Source organism: Hyaena hyaena, unplaced genomic scaffold (genome assembly GCF_003009895.1).
Source record: "Hyaena hyaena isolate Hyena2069 unplaced genomic scaffold, ASM300989v1 scaffold_575, whole genome shotgun sequence".
Classification (NCBI taxonomy): Eukaryota; Metazoa; Chordata; class Mammalia; order Carnivora; family Hyaenidae; genus Hyaena; species Hyaena hyaena.
The window spans coordinates 505096-522467 of record NW_024081206.1 but is presented as its reverse complement, the minus strand read 5'-3'; the positions used below and the strand labels follow the sequence as shown (position 1 = coordinate 522467).

Here is a 17372-nt window from a genome sequence, read left to right as displayed (position 1 = left end):
ACGTGGTTATGTGTAGACATTATGCTTGTAACTATGGTTCTTCTAACTTGCATCCACAAGGCAACAATCTAAGAACAAGAGAACTTTTCCCAGGTTAGCAAAAGTAGAAACACAAAGCCTAGGTCCTTGATGATTTTGAGAAAGCCATCACTCCTAGAACTACCAACCACTGCAAAGATGATGAAAACAATAAAGTGTCTTTATTATTTAAATCACCGGTGGTGGCATTGTTCTATGACTTGAAACTGACAGGATTTCTGTTCCAGCCCTAAAAAAAAGGAGAGCAGAGCAGAACATTGTGAGTTGGCTTGTTCTTAAATAAAGACCTGAGAGGCAGATGTCAAGAGAAGCAAATGAGCTAGCAAAATCTGGGCATTAATATGAACATGACCTCTTCCCAATACCCACAGACAGTAAGTCAGCTGACACCCAAAAAGTAATTTGAGAAGAAATGACATTTTTATATAATACAGACTTCCATTTTAGGAAGATTAATGTATTTCTCAATTATTTAAATCTCTTCTATCTCTAAGTTTTACATTTTTGTCATATTTTCCCCACCTATGTCTTGCTAAGTTTATTCCTAGATATTTTGTGTTTGAGGATGTTGTCTCTCTCAAGATGCAGGGCTTCTTTGGGGATCTGTCTTCTGCCCTCTTTCCACTCAGCAATAGCCTTGAATTTTACCTCCTCTCCTGTTTCTCCCCCATCTACTACTTCTCCCTTCTGGGTAAGTATCCTTGACCCCCTAGGTACAGAGACTTTTGCCTGGGCTGATTTTTGGAGGTCATCCAACGCTGATTGACAGGAAAAGGTAACATTTGGAATCCAGTGAGCTTGAGGTTAAAACATGTCATGTCAGCAATTGCTAAACAACAGTACATCAGATTAGGTCAAGAATTTGTGAAATGTTTGTGCCAAATGAAATGTCAAAGCACAAAGTGTATGAAAGAATAAAATCTCTGTGCCAGTCAAAATGTCATTCTGTCTTGCAACAAGTAATTTATTCCTTTCTGTCTTTATCGCTGTTCTTGTTTCACATGTATTAATGTTGCCTCTAAGTAATTGAAATTAATAGTGGCATTATCAGTGGGTAAGGGCAAAAACTAAAGAGCTAATTTAGAATCACTCAGTCAATTTGGGCTCGTTTTGAAAATGAAATTTGTTAACCCAACCTTAAAAAGGAGCACTTACCTCATGGTCCAGAGCATTCACACTGCAGCCATTATTTGTTCTGTTAATTTTTGTAACATGAAAAAAGAAGGCACAGAGGATAGTAAAGAATAAGCATTTTTTAAATGCTGTATCTGAAAACTTGCAAACACAATATAAATGCTATGGATATGATCACTAGATCAGGTCTCCCTCAACAAATGGAATGTCAGTAGCTTGTTGAGTTGATCATAAAGCAAACCTCCATAATGTTCGTCACCATTTTCCTACTGGTTTTAAGTTCTAAATTGGCAGAGCTTCTCAGAAAATGGCTTCTCTCCATGCCATTTGCTTTCTCTGAGAGCAGCTTTCTATTGCTCAGGCATGGCTAAACAGTGGGGAACGAGTCCTGCTCTTGATGATACAGCTACCTGGTTAATAAATCAAAGTGCTCTCTGTAGGCATCAGGCCAGACAAGGGTGAGGCAATTGAGGTGCCAAGAGCACAGCACTTCAGGAGGCCCTCATTCTCAGGTGCCACTCTGAACTTCTATGGCACTGAGGTGAATGCTTCCTTAAATGCTGTGCCCTAGGCACCTCACTTGCCTCACCCCTGTCCCAGCCCTGATAGACCTTACTGTTGCCCTTGGGGTTAAAGAAAAGGACCTGGGAGTAAAGAAGAACCTTATAAGTCTTCTGACAAGATAACTGAGTTCCTACCCAATTATATCAATTACACGTATTAGAAAGTTAACAATAATGAATTTGAAGTGTAATAAGAAGCCCGTATTACTGGGAATTGGGGCAAGATGGTGGAGAAGTAGGGAGCTCCATGCATTTCACCTGCACCCATCTCTCAAACAGAGAAGGCCTGAAGCCATAGGACACTGAGCCACAGGAGTTTGGGAAGAGAAAGAGACAGAAGACCTCATAAGTCTTATGAGGGAAGGAAACCTCATAAGTGCCTGAGTGCGAACTGGGGAAGATTCAAGTGGCAGGGACCGAGATATGGAGGGAGGGGAGGGAACCCGGCTTGCGTGCAGCTGCGGTGAGTGATGAGCCACAGCGAGCCCCGGTGAGCCACCTCTGCAAGTCGAGGGGAAAGGAAAGAGAAGCCGAGATTGCTCATAGAACCGTCCCTGGAAAGAGGAAAAACCTCGTCTTCGAAAGAGAGTGATTTTTAGTTCTGGCTGGGGTGCTGACTTTGAACTAGGTGCCCCAGTCCCGTAAGGTGCCCGAAAAAACTGCTCTGCAGCACTCCCAGCACCATCCCCTACAGCAGCGCAGCTGCGGCAAGGACAGCAGGGATGCTGCGGGCCTGAGGCTGTGTTCCCGGATTTGACACCCAGGAACGAGGAGGGGCAAGGCTGCTGTGTCCCCCATGTGCATGCGGGGCACAGAGGCCTCAGATCCCAGGTTGTATCGCTGCTTGACCCCGATGGATCTGAGGCTGCGACACTTCCCCCACCCCCAACTCAACCCCCAGCAGCAGGGAAGCAGCGACCTGCCAGATTGTTTGGGGGGGAAGGGGAGTATAAACAAGGCCCACAGACTGGGACCTGGAAAGGAGGCAGAGTGTGGGACATAGAACTCAGCCCACCTTGGCTACATCCTCAGCACAGGGAGATCGGACTCAAAGGAGTGATTTGCAATACTTGGTTGAGAAGGGACTGGGGCACCACCATTCTTCACCCCACAACCACCAAGTTGGGCCTCAGGGAGTGGCCATCAGGACGCAGTGGAGGCGAGACCTGCCTACATCAAACCACGCCCATCCCCTCCAGAGAGCTGTGTTGTTGTTGTTGTTGTTGCTTTTAATTGAGCCTAGGTTTGCGTGTTTATTGGTTTTGTCTGTGTGTTTGTGTACCTTTGTTCCCTGTGTGATTGTTTTATTTTTCCAGGGCTACCTCAAGAAACAAGCCAAAGTACACATGGTGGAGAGTCCCAAATACCTCTACGAGTAGGGAAACAAAATAACCAAACTCTCAATCAGAGAAACCAAGAGACATCATTCAAAGAACACTTCCTGAATGGACAGGCCCTGAACAGTCAAAGAGCCCTCTCTAATATAGCAGAACTTCCAGGAGCAGAGTGTACAAAAGCTTTTAAAATTAACAAGAGATAGAAAACTAACCAAAATGATGAAATGAAAGAACTCTCCTCCAAAGAAACTACAGGAAGAAATGACAGCTAGAGAACTGCTCAAAACAGATATAAGCAGCATAACTGAACAAGAATTTAGAACAATAGTCATAAAATTAATTGCTGGGCTTGAAAAAAACATGGAGGACATCAGAGAAACTATTGCTGCAAAGACTATGAAGCTCAAAAATAGTTATGATGAATCAAAAAATGCTATAAATGAGATACATAATAAAATGGAGGCATCCAATGCACGGATTGAAGAGGCAGAAAGGAGCATATGTGATTTAGAAGACACAATTATAGAAAAAGAGGAAGATGAGAAAAAGAGAGATAAATTGATCCAGGAACATGAAAGAAGAGTTCTAGAGCTCAGCAATACAATCAAATGGAACAATATCCATATCATAGGAATCCCAGAAGAGGAAGAGAGGGGGAAAGGTGCTGAAGCAGAGAACTTCCCCAACATGGGGAGGGAAGTAGATGTTGAAATTCAAGAGCCACAGAGAACTCCCCTCAGATGTAACTTGAATCGATCTTCTGCACGACATATCATAGTGAAACTGGCAAAATATAAGGACAAAGAGGGAATTTTGAAAGCAGCTAGGGAGAAAAGGGTCCTAACATACAAAGGGAAACCTATCAGAGTGGTGACAGACCTATCTAATGAAACTTGGCAGGCCAGAAAGGAATGGCAGGAAATCTTCAATGTGACGAACAGAAAAAATATGCAGCCAAGAATCCTCTATCCAGCAAGCCTGTCATTCAGAATAGAAGGAGAGATAAAAACCTTTCCAAATAAACAGAAATTGAAAGAATTTGTCACCACTAAGCCAGCCCTACAAGAAACTCTGAGGGGGACACTCTGAGGGAAATGTTCCAAGGGACACAAGATACGAGAGACACCACCACAAGCATGAATCCCACAAACGACGCAATGACTCTAAACCCATATATTTCAATAATAACACTGAATGTAAATGGGTTGAATGCTCCAATCAAAGACATAGGGTAGCAGAATGGATTTTTAAAAATCCATCTATTTGCTGTCTACAAGAAACGCATTTTAGACTGGAAGACACCTTCAGATTAAAAGTAAGGGGATGGAGAAATATATGTCATGCTACTGGAAGTCAAAAGAAAGCTGGAGTAGCTATACTTCTATCAGACAAACTGGACTTTAAATTAAAGACAATAACAAGAGATGAAGAAGGGCATTACATAATAATTACAGGGTCTATCCATCAGGAAGAACTAACAATTATAAATGTCTATGCACCAAATATGGAAGCAACTAAATATATAAATCAATTAATCACAAACAGAAATAAGAAACAATCTTATGAATAAGAATGTGCTAATAGCAGGGAACTTTAATACTCCACTTACAGCAATGGATAGATCAACTAGACAGAAAAATCAGTAAAGAAACAGTGACCTGAATGACATATAGGACAAGATGAATTTGACAGATATATTTAGAACTCTACATCCTGAGGCCATGGAATTCACTTTCTTCTCGAGTGCATGTGGTACATTCTCCAAGACAGATTACATACTGGGTCATAAAGCAGCCCTCAATAAATATAACAGAATTGAGGTCATACCATGTGCACTTTCAGATCACAATGCTATGAAACTTGAAATCAATCACAGGAAAAAGTCTGAAAAACCTCCAAAAACATAGAGGTTAAAGAACACCCTACTAAAGAACGAATGGGCCAATCAGTCACTTAGAGAAGAAATTAAAAAATATATGGAAACAAATGAAAATGAAAATACAACAATCCAAACTCTATGGGATGCGGCAAAGGCAGTCCTAAGAGGAAAGTACATTGCACTCCAGGCCTATTTCAAGAAATTAGAAAAAGCGCAAGTGCAAAATCTAACAGCTCACCTAAAGGAACTAGAGGGAGAGCAACAAGAGCACCCAAACCCAGTAGGAGAAGAGAAACAATAAAAATCAGAGCAGAAATAAACAATATAGAAACCAAAGAAACAGTTGAACAGATCAATGAAATCAAGAGTTGGTTTTTTGAAAAAATAAATAAAATTGACAAACCTCTAGCCAGGCTTCTCAAAAAGAAAAGAGAGAGCACCCAAATAAACACCCCACTAAAGGTAGGTGTAAACAAAAAATCAAGAATGAAAATGGACTTATTTTCCAATCCCTCAGAAATACAAGCAATTATCAGGGAATACTATGAAAAATTATATGCCAACAAATTGGACAACTTAGAAGAAATGGACAAATTCCTAAACACACACTCACTACCAAAATTCACACAGGAAGAGCTAGAAAATCTGAACAGACCCAACTAGTGAGGAAATTGAATCAGTTATCAAAAACCTCCCAACAAATAAGAGCCGTGAGCCAGATGGCTTCCCTAGGGAATTCCACCAGACATTTAAAAGAGAATTAATACCCATTCTTCTCAAGCTATTCCAAAAAATAGAAATCAAAGGAAAACTTTCATTTTATAAAGTCAGCATCTCTTTGATTCCCAAGCCAGACAAATACCCAGCAAAAAAAGAGAACTACAGGCTAATATCCTTGATGAATACAGATGCCAATTCCTCAACAAGATACTTGCAAGTTGAATCCAACAGCACATAAAAAGAATTATCCACCAAGATCAAGTGGGATTCATTCCTCGGTTACAGAGCTGGTTCAATATTTGCAAATTAATCAATGTGATACATCATATCAACAAAATAAAAGATAAAAACCATATGATCCTGTTGATAGATGCAGAAAAAGCATTTGACAATATACAGCATCCCTTCTTAATAACCCTTAAGAAAGTTGGGATGGAAGGAACTTACTTAAACATTATAAAAGCCATATATGAGAAGCCCTCAGCTAACATCATCCTCAACGGGGAAAACCTGAGAGCTTTCCCCCTGAGATTAGGAACACGACAGGGATGTCCACTCTCACCACTGTTGTTTAACATAGTGCTGAAGTCCTAGCACCAGCAATCAGACATTGGCAAAGGAAAAGGAAATAAAAGGCATCAGAACTGGCAAAGAAGTCAAACTTTGACTTCTCACAGATGACATGATACTCTACATAGAAAACCCAACAGACTCCACCAGGAGCCTACTAGAACTGAATTCAGCCAAGTTGCAGGATACAAAATCAATGTACAGAAATCCGTTGCATTTTTGTACACCAATAATGAAGCCACAGAAAGAGAATTCAAGAAGCTGATCCCATTCACAATTGCACACACACACATAAAAAAGATAAAATACCTAGGAATAAACCTAACCAAGGATATAAGAGATCTGTATGATGAAAACTATAGAAAACGTGTGAAGGAAATTGAAGAAGACACAAAGAAATGGAAAAACATTCCATGTTCATGGATCGGAAGAATAAATATAGTTAAGATGTCATTATTACCCAAAGCAATCTACACATTCAATGCAATCCCAATCAAAATTGCACCAGCATTCTTCTCAAAGCTAGAACAAGCTATCCTAAAATTTGCATGGAACCACAAAAGACCCCGAATAGCCAAAGTAATATTGAAGAACAAAACCAAAATGGGAGGCATCACCATCCCAGACTTTAGCCTCTACTACAAAGCTGTTATCATCAACACAGTATGGTGTTGACCCAAAACAGACACATAGACCAATGGAATAGAATAGAGAACTCAGAATTGGACCCACAAACATACAACCAACTAATCTTTGACAAAGCAGAAAAGAGTATCAAATGGAAAAAAGACAGCCTCTTCAAGAGATGGTGCTGGGGGATCTGGACAGCAACATGCAGAAGATTGACACTAGATCATTTTCTCACACCACACACAAAAATAAACTCAAAAGGGATAAAGGACCCGAATGTGAGACAGGAAACCGTCAAAACCCTAGAGGAGAAAGCAGGAAGCAGGAAACAACCTCCTTGACCTCAACTGCAGCAATTGCTTACTTGACACATCCCCAAAGGCAAGGGAATTAAGAGCAAAAATGAACTATTGGGACCTCATGAAGATTAAAAGCTTCTGCACGGCAAAGGAAACAATCCACAAAACTAATAGGCAACTGACAGAATGGGAAAAGATAGTTGCAAATGACATATCAGATAAAGGGCTAGTATCCAAAATCTATAAGGAACTTACCAAACTCCACACCTGAAAACAAATAATCGAGTGAAGTAATGGGCAGAAGATATAAACAGATACTTCTTCAAATAGGACATCCAGATGTCCAACAGACACATGAAACGATGATCAGTGTCCCTCAACATCAGGGAAATACAAATCAAAACCACACTGAGATACCACCTCACGCCAGTCAGAGTAGCTAAAATGAGCAAATCAGAGAACACGAGATGCTGGCGAGGATGTGGAGAAACGGGCACCCTCCTACACTGTTGGTGGGAATGTAAACTTGTGCAGCCCCTCTGGAAAACAGTTTGGAGGTTCTTCATAAAATTAACAATAGAACTCCCCTATGGCCCAGCAATAGCAATGCTAGGCATTTACCTAAGGGCTACAAGAGTGATGATGCATAGGGCACATGGACCCCAATGTTGATAGCAACACTTTCAACAATAGCCAAAACATGGAAAGAGCCTAAGTGTCCATCAGCTGATGAATGGATCAAGAAGATGTGGTTTATCTATACCATGGAATACTACATGGCAATGAGAAATAATGAAATCTGGCCATGTGTAGCAACATGGATGGACCTTGAGGGTGTTATGCTGAGCGAAATAAGTCAGGCAGAGAAGGACAAATACCATATGTTTGCAGGTATAGGAGGATTAGGAGGAACATACGGAGGACCATGAGGGAGAAGAATGGGAAAAATAGTGGGGGAGAGGGAGGGAGACAAACCATGAGAGACTCTTGAATGCTGAGAACAAACTGAGGGCTGATGGGGGTGGTGTGGAGGGGAAGGGGGTGATGGTCATGGAGGAGGGCACTTGTGGGGATGAGCACTAGCTGTTATATGGAAACCAACTTGACAATAAATTATTTTTTAAAAAAGGAACTATTTTAGTAACTAAAAAAAAAAAAAGCCCATATTACTAAGATGAGAGAAACTTCCCAAAAAAGAGTCCAACTAATGGCTCAGAGTGGGTCCAATAGAGTGAAAGGACCCTGTGGGACACCATGTTCCAGAGTTTGGGCCTTAAGTTTCCAGATTTGGAGCTCAACTTTATCAGCACAAAGACAAATGGTCAGATTGAGGAAAAGTGATAAGAGAATTATAAATTAATCCAATATTCCAATTCATTAAATTACAGGTGGAGCTATTTTCCAGTGGCAATATCCTAGTGTTCAACATTCAGGACTTCCCTCCCTAGAGTCAGGGGCTGTGGAACAAAGTGTTAATCATCAGACAGCTGCAAATGAGCATGAAAAGAGAACAGAGGGGGGCTGTCAATGACAGGAATAGTTCATCCAGTCCAGGGAAAAGTCCTGCCTCAATCCAGAATGTTCTGTGTATCCATTTACTCAACAAATACAAATTGTGCACCTACCATGTGCTCAGCAAACCCTTGTCCCCTCTACCTTCAAAATGAATCTAAATCCAGTACTTCCTGCCATCTTCACAGTAACCATGAGCCAAGTCAAGCACCATCTTCCTGCATCTAGATTAATAGAACAGGCCCCCTGACTGGTCTCCTGGTTTCCACTCTCTCGCTGATAGAATTCATTCTTCACCCACCTGTCAGGCTGACAGGCTCTTAAAATTTACATCAGATCATGATGTACCTCAGCTCAAAACCCTCCATGGACTTCCTACCTGTTAGAATAAAATCCCAATTCCCTTTCTTGGAATTCAAGGCCTACATGCTCTCAACCCAGCTCTCTGATCTCATTTCCCATCACCGCCCATCTCACTCACCTCACTCTAACTACAGAGGCTTTCTTCCTGTTCCTAGGACACCCAAGGAAACATCTTTGCTTCCTGACCTCTGCACTTACCTCTCCTACCTGAATAATTTATTCTTAGATATCTGCATGGCTCACTGTGCTCAGTGCTTAAATGTCTATGCTTAACTGTCACCTTACTGCAGAAGCTTCCATGACCACCTCCCTATCTAAAACAAAATCCTTCCATCACTTTTTGTCCCCTTACCCTTACATATTTTTCCTTAACCATCTGACAAGTTTTCTGTCTTTCCTCAGTAGAAGGGAAGCTCCATGAATCTTACCTGTTTTTGTTTGTCATTATATCCCTTGCTCCTAGAACATGATAAATGCTCCAGATATATTTGCTAAATTAAGGGTGTACACGTAGGTTATGTAATAATTCCAGCCACTGGAGAGGAGTATTCTTTGGTGACTCAGGACTTCTCTCTGGCCTCAGTGAAAGGGGACTTTTGGGGACTCTTGATCTCCCTTTGCTTTTTTGTTCTTTTTTTTTTTTTAATGTATCAGAATATGTCTATAGGTCACTGGCATATTTATGAGTATCTGACTTTTTTAGTTGCTCATTTCTACATCAGTAGGGTTGTGACGGGTGAGTGAAGGACAGCCATTCAGAAGGGTCGATGGCATGTCAGAAAACATGGCTGACATGTCTAACATATATACAAATCATACCAATCTTATACCTTAGTTTACTAACTGGGATATTGCTTTAGAGTGTTGTCCATCTTCTTTGATGTGGCCCTTCTGTGGCTCTTGTTGTGGAGTTTGTTCTGCCAGTCTTCAGGCTTTTATTTACTTATTTATTTTTATTTCTGGAGTATTTAGGATGATTTGACAATTATCTAGCTGTGTTTGTGGGATGAGGTGAGCCTGGGGTCACGTGCTATTCTACCGTTATCTTTCCCTCCTCCAATCTCCTTTGGCTTTTTGATGAACTAGGTAAAGTATGTGATAGGAAAAGAGGAATCAAGGAAAATCAAGATTTTTAGCAAGAGCAAATGGAAGAATTGAATTTCATGTTGAGTCAGGAAGAAAGCTAGGGACTAAAAATCAATAGTTCATTTTTGAACATATGAAATTTAAGATGCCTATTGGATATCCAGTGGAGATGTTCACCAGAGAGTTAGATATAAGAGTCTGTAGTTCAAGAGAGAGAGTCAGGCAGGACATAGAAATTTGGCAGCATGTGAAAGGTATTTCAAGTCATAGAACTTGGGACACCTAGGTGGCTCAGTCGGTTAAGTGTCCAACTCTTGATTTTGGCCCACAGTTTGTGAGATGGAGCCCTTAGTTGGGTTGTCAGCACAGAACTTGCTTAGGATTCTCCCTCTTTTTGTCTCTTTGCCTCTCCCCGGCTCTCTACCCACCCCCAAAAAAATAAATTAAAAATAAACTGAATGAATGAATGAATGAATGAATGAAGTCATGGAACTCTGTCAATCCCCTTGGGGATAAGCATAGACAGATAAGAGTGGAGTTCTGAAGACTGAATCCTGGGACACTCCAGCATTAGAATTCATGGGTATAAGAAAATAGCAGTGGAGGACACTATAAAGGGGAGCAAAGAAAAAAGTTACTGGTTGAACAAGGACAGGGATCTAGGAAGGATTTTTTTTCTATGTGAGAAATATAGCATTTGTGATACAGGGAAAAGGGAAAAATTAATGTTGCAAGAGAGATTAACATTGCAGTAATGAAGTTCTAGACGAGGGAAGAGGGGCTGGATCTAGTGCTGAGGTGGTGAGACCTACTTACATAGAAGCACAACCAATTCACCTAAAAGCAGGAGGAAAGGCAGAGTCTATGCTAGAAGGTAAGAAAGTGTGGTGGTAGAAGCTTGTGAAAGTTCTTTTCTAGTTGCTTCTATTTCCCCAGTGATAGGTTGGAGCTATCAGTGAATCAGGAATCAAAGGCTCACACTCACACATGTGTCAAAGGAATGTTTGGGTAGAAGTGAAGGAGTGGGATATTGGAACTGGTTTTTTGTGTGGGGTGCAGTTGTTGAAATGGCCCAGTTGAGGGTATGGCCCTAGGAGCACTGAGTGATGTAGGAAGAGACAAGACTGTACTTGTGATTGGCCAGGGAATCAGACGGATGGTCTTTCTTGATATAACCTAGGGCTGACACATGTGTGAGTGACAACATTAGCTACTATTCCCTGAGCAACTCGAGTGTGGCAGACAATCTGTGCATTCCTCTCCTTTAATCCTCACAACAACCCTACACCAAGCCCACAGATCAGAGATTGTTATCCTCTAATTGTTGTCACAAATAAAAAAAAATGAGGCCCATAAAAGTTCACTAACTAGCTTAGGGTAAAACAACAATATGGATGCAGGATTGAGACTCGGGTCTTCTAACCCCAGAGGCAGACTTTCCTGCATCCGTGCCTTTCCTCTCCAAGCTGCAAGCTGTAGTTCACAACCACAAGTTACAAGTGAGTTTGACTACGAAATCTAACAGCTCAAGCTTTGTTGTTTGAGCCTGAGGCAAAAGTCTAATCTGAAAGCTAGATGCTTCAGTCTCCTGAGAGAATAAGCCTCTTTTCTCTCTTATAGGTTACTGTCACTTTGGAACATCGAAAACCAACATAACGAGGCAAGTCTAAGAGTACCTGGGTGCCTCAGTCAATTGGGCTTCTGGCTAAGGCTTAGGTCATGAATTCACGGTTTGTGAGTTCGAGCCCCACATCAGGCTCTGTGCTGACAGCTCAGAGGCTGGAGCCTGCTTCACAAATTGTGTCTCACTCACACTCTATCCCTCCCCTGCTCGCTCGCTTGCTCTCTTTCTCTCTCAACAATAAATAAACATTAAAAAAATTAAAAGGCAAATCTAACAGCTAGAGCCTGTTAGGGTTTGTTTGTGTCACAGGTAACCTTAGTGGCCTATCCCAGCAGCTACCTTTATCCTAGTGTAGCAGGATACCCTCGGAGAATCCTGTAGCAAAGGCCGGTGTACTTCTTGGCCATTTATCACATTGTAACCCCTCCTTCATCTGGAAAAATGGGAGGCCTGATACCCTGTCCCTGCTATTCCCAGAGCATTCAACTGCAAGTCCATGGTTTTCTATCCCCAGAAAGTAATTTATGCAAGTGATAAGGAAAGAAAGTAGAGACATGAAAGTTTTCACAAAATTCATTTCTTGCTTCATATGGGAGAAATTTGCATGCATTCTGCTTTGTAATAGTTCTACAAGAGAGTAGAGGAATCCTACCTCTCAGTGCTCCAAATGAGAAAATTGCAGTTGAATGTCATCACTGTGACTCATCTCAACCAGTACCATCCAACAGAAGTTTCTGCAATAAAGGAAATTTTCTGTCTGTGCTTTCCAATTTGATAGCCATTGGTCACATATGAATATTGAACACTTAAAATGTAACTAATACAACTGAGGAACAGAGTTTTAAATTTTATTTAATTTCAATTCATTTAAATTTCAGTTTAAACCATCTGCATCTAGTGACTACCATATTGAACTGCACAGATCTATATTATAAAACAAGAGGCCAAGCCACCTCACTACTTTGCACACAGTGACCGAATTTGCCCACAGAACCGTGCCATGAAGACCCTTGCTTAGTTAGCTCCTTCCAAGAAAGGAAGGTCTTCACGGCTCACACCTTCTGAATAAAAGACAGAAACCCCATGTAACCATATCCTATTACTGCCACAGATTACCATAAACTTTAAAAATTAGACCAATCCATATTTATTGTCTCATAATTTATGTAGGTCAGAAGTCCAGGTACATGTAGGTCAAGTGGGTTCTCTGTTTAGGGTCTTACGAGGCCCAAATCTAAGGGTCAGCAAGGCTGCATTCCTTTCTAGAGGCTCAGGGGTAGAATCTACTTCCAAGTTCATTCAGATTTTTCCTAAAAGTCAATTCCTTGCTGTTGTAGGACTGAGGTTTCTGCTTGCTTGCTGAGTGTCACTCAGGCCTCCAAAAGGCTTCTCCCTAGTTTTGCACGTGTCCCCCCATCTCAGAGCCAGCAATAGCACATCAAATCCTTCTCATACTCAGAATCTCTCTGCTTCCTCTTCTGCTCTCAGCTTTGAAGAGCTCATGTAATTACATTTGATTCACTCACATAATCTCCCTATTTTATGGTCAATTGGTTAGTGAACTTAATTATATCTACAAAGCCTCTTTTGCCAATTAATATAACATAAGCACAGGAGTATTATCAGGGATCGAAAATCTTGGGACCAAAATTCTGCCTATCACAATCAGATAGCAGAGAAACCAGCAAGACAATAGTTAGCAATTATTCAGTGTTTTCTTGAGTAGAAAATAAAAAGGACTTGGGAAAAAAATAATTTAAAAAATACTCTTTTGACTATTTTCTCTGAGAATCCTGAGTTATTGTTCCCCTTCATCATTAAGAGAAACAGGCAAAGTGGTAGCTATCCCTGATCTCTGTCAAGGATCCCCAAATATTTCAGGTTATACTCCTTGGAGGGCCTAAATCTTCAGAATAACTTCCAGCAGAGAAAACAGAGCTGCTACACCACATTGGAGGTCATGTCCCATCACAGCAGAACCTACCAGCAATTTTGAGCCCTCTTTCTGGTTTAGCCAGAGTTCAGTTAGATATTAAATCCTGATAAGAACTGGATGCGGTTAATTAATGAACAAACCTTACATACAAACTAAGCTACTCAGCTCCAGTTAGGAAATTCCAGTAAGAAAATGAAGTGAATGGAAAAATACTTCCTTCTAATTAGCTGAAAAGAGACACTGAGTTTTCAAGTCCTAAACAAAGAGCTGCTTTGTGTTTGTCCTCCTCCTGGAGAGAAGGTAGAAAGATATCTGCGAGCTAGGAGTTCAGAGAGAGAGAGAGCTGCCAGGGAGGACCAGTCTGTCACCTGAAAGAGAGCAAATGAAGGACAAGTTGCTGCACTTTCCAAGAGTATGGCCATCAGGTCTGGGGAGCTCCCAAGAGAATTCGTTTAGGGGGCCACAATGTTGAGAACATGTAAGAACCAGGGCGTGGGTAAAGAGGTCTGTTTAAAGAACAATTTAAAGCTGGCTACTTGGTACTCACCCCAGGTCTACCAATTCTACCTTCCTTACTTGAGGCTGGCACATGCTAAAGCACAAAACAAACTTACAGTCGTGTTCTACCCTTTGGAGCTCCAGACAAAGGCATCTCGTTGCTGACCAGACCCAGACAGTGGGCAGCACCTAACCATGGATCACCTGGCACCCTTCTGCAGGGGCTTAGAAATTCCTTATGTTGGAGGCCCACACAGGCTCTCCAATCTAGTTAATGCTGCCTTGCTCTCTACCACTGACAGAGTTTACCTCCACCCTGGATGCCAGCCCCTCTGGTGGCCTGGCTTTTCCTGGTACCATCACCTCCATCTTCCCCCTTGGCTCAGCCTCTTGCATTTCCCTTCCCACAACCCAATCCTTTCTGCTGGTCTTCTGGAGCCCTTATCTATTGATAAACTCCCTTCCCTCAATATTAGACTTTCCCACTGGGCTCTTTTCTCCTCCTGCCTTAACTGAAACATGACCATTTTTGAAGGACCCTGCCTTTTCCCTGGGACTGAGGATGCTTATTCTTCCAGCCTCACACAATCCAGAGTGTATGATTTGGGAAAAGCATAGTTAGTTACCCTTCTGGCTCCACATTACCACATGCAAACCCTTATTCTTCATTCAGTTGTAAAAACTCTCCACCCTTTGTTGTGGCCATGGTTTTCCTCTGTCCTTCTCTTGGTCACTCGTTCCACATTCTTTGGACCTCAGTAAGACTCTCCTCCCCAGCCCTGCCAAGCTTACACATGACCGCTGCCTCCTGTCCCCTTCACCAGCCACTCATGTGGCTTCACCCTGAATGTGATCATTACCCACAACTGTTTCAACTCTGCCCACTTAAACTCTAATTCCCCATAAAAAACCATTACCACACCATCTTCCAGTTCTCTCTTTTAAGGAAAACAAATAAAAACCACTACTCTCTGGACTCATTTAAAGTGTTAACCCAGGGGGTCCTCAATTGTATTCGAATCTATCTCACATCTGCTCTCACTATCTCACCTACTTATGTGTTACTCGTTAAACTAGCATTTCACCACTATCTTTCACTGATCCATTCAGGAAAGCAACAACTGAGAGTAGACAAGCTTATTTGTAAATGAAACATTAAAACAATGAAGAGTACTCTGGGTAAAATAAAAATTAATAAAATAACACTTCTCCTAGTGTTCACATTATCCAAATCATCTTAAGATTTTCCCAGGTGCTGGCTAATATTTAATGACTAACAAATCTGAACAAAAGCACATCAGATGCCTATAGGTAAACTCTACTTAGATTTTGATAGAGTCAGACACCTCGCAATTGGATTTTGAGCAGTGTTGGAGCAGTAGAACTTAGAAGATCCTAGTCAGGAATAATTTAAAACTTTATTGTACAACAAATGTGTTTTCTGTCAGCCCTACCCTGATGCCTTCTCTTCTTAAAGAATTGTCATAATGTCTTCAGGGAATTATCTCCATTTCAACCTAACTCTCCATCCATCTTACATCACTTTTCTTCTTTTACCATAACATAGATATATATCTTAATGTCAGATTATGAAGTCATTTATAGCCAGTATTCTTGCCAAAATGTATCAGTGCTAATCTTCAAATCAAATCTCTGCAGGAAGCCTTGGCCATAATAGGCAGGCCTTGCTGTCTGGATGGCAGGCACCATTTTCATCTTCCTTCGTCCCTTTGAGCCATGGCTCTCTAAAGCTGATGGCAAGAACTATATAAGCATGACTGTCAAAGTTTGCATCCAGTGAAGAGTTAGGCAAATGGTTGCTAGGAGATTGTAAAAAAGAATACGAATGGAGGGCAGTAAATCTAGAGATGAGGGAAAAGGGGATCAACAACAAAAGGCAAAAATCTGGGCCAACTATAATAGACTCAGTCCAGTTATAGGCCAGAGGTTGTGGTGGGGGAGGGAGGAAATCACAGGAAGAGCCCACTCAAAAAACTGTATCAACAGAGTGAGGGGCTCTGGGTCAAAGAGACTTATTGAGGGCTTCCATTCACTGAGGCACAAGAGCCCAGACTCAGGAAACAAGCTGCCAGGATCAAGGTATGAAGCAGGCCCCACCCACCTGGTTGACAGACACACAAGGACAAGGCTTTCTACCTCCACATACCCCTTGGGATGCCAATGACCTGGGATCCCAGGCACAGAGAGCTTGGGAGGAATTACCACCTCCCTGATGGAAGATGGCTGCAGAGAGCCTGGAACCTCTGCCTATAGGTTTAAAAGAGCCAAAATGTTGTAAGACAAAAACTATTGGTCTGCCAGTCTCATCTTGAAAGGGGTAGTACTCATAGTCAGTTCTGATGATATATTTGGGTAAGGACTAATAATTCTTTATTCATGGATTATTTACTGAAAACTTAATACATACTAAATGCAGAGCTAGGTGCTAAGGAAACGAATATGACAAGGACAAAAATATTAATGTATAGGTATTCCCAGCCTCCTTCTGTCCTTCTACTCACATGCCTAGCTCCTGTAAGGAGCCCACATACTAAACTTCTAGAGCCTTATTGTGCTGATCAGGAGAATGGGTAGAAGAGATAACTGGAAGAAGACAAGGGAGACTGTATAATAAAGAATTAAGCCATAGATGACTGGAGGAGGGGAGAGCAGAGATCTGGAGGAGAGGGGAAAGGAGAGAGAACACATGAGTGAGGCTGGAGTTGAGGTGATGAGAAAATTGGGAGCAAGGTGGGGGTCAATGAATGGACTTGAGGAGACAGATCATTGAAGGCCAGAACAGCGTGGAAGGTATGTGGGGTGTGTGTGTGTGTGTGTGTGTGTGTGTGTGTGTGTGTTTGTAATGTCTGCCCACAGTCTCTTGGAGAGTTTATGAACTTCTTTGTGATTGGAATTGTGGTTTACTCTTGGATGCCACACAATGATAAAGCTGCTTACAAGGTGGAATTGTTTTTTACTCTTGGATGCCACACAATGATAAAGCTGCTTACAAAGTGACCCAGCCTTTGGGGGATTAAAAATGAGACATGGCCTCTGCCCCCTAAGCACTCAGAGTCAAACATTTAACAGGGGAGAACAGACATTTAACAGAGGCACCTGAGTGGCTCAGTCAGGTAAGCATCCAACTCTTGATTTCGGCTTAGGTCATGGTCTCATGGTTT

At 41.6% G+C, this 17372-nt stretch overlaps 1 long non-coding RNA gene across 1 annotated transcript; it reads right to left on the bottom strand.

The window, feature by feature from the left end:
* Nucleotides 1–224: 224 nt before the first annotated feature.
* LOC120248223 lies at nucleotides 225–12447 on the bottom strand. Its single transcript, XR_005532529.1, has 3 exons — nucleotides 12409–12447; nucleotides 1195–1234; nucleotides 225–268 (listed from the first exon to the last, which is right to left on the bottom strand). It is a non-coding gene; the product is annotated as an uncharacterized LOC120248223 (long non-coding RNA).
* Nucleotides 12448–17372: the final 4925 nt, after the last annotated feature.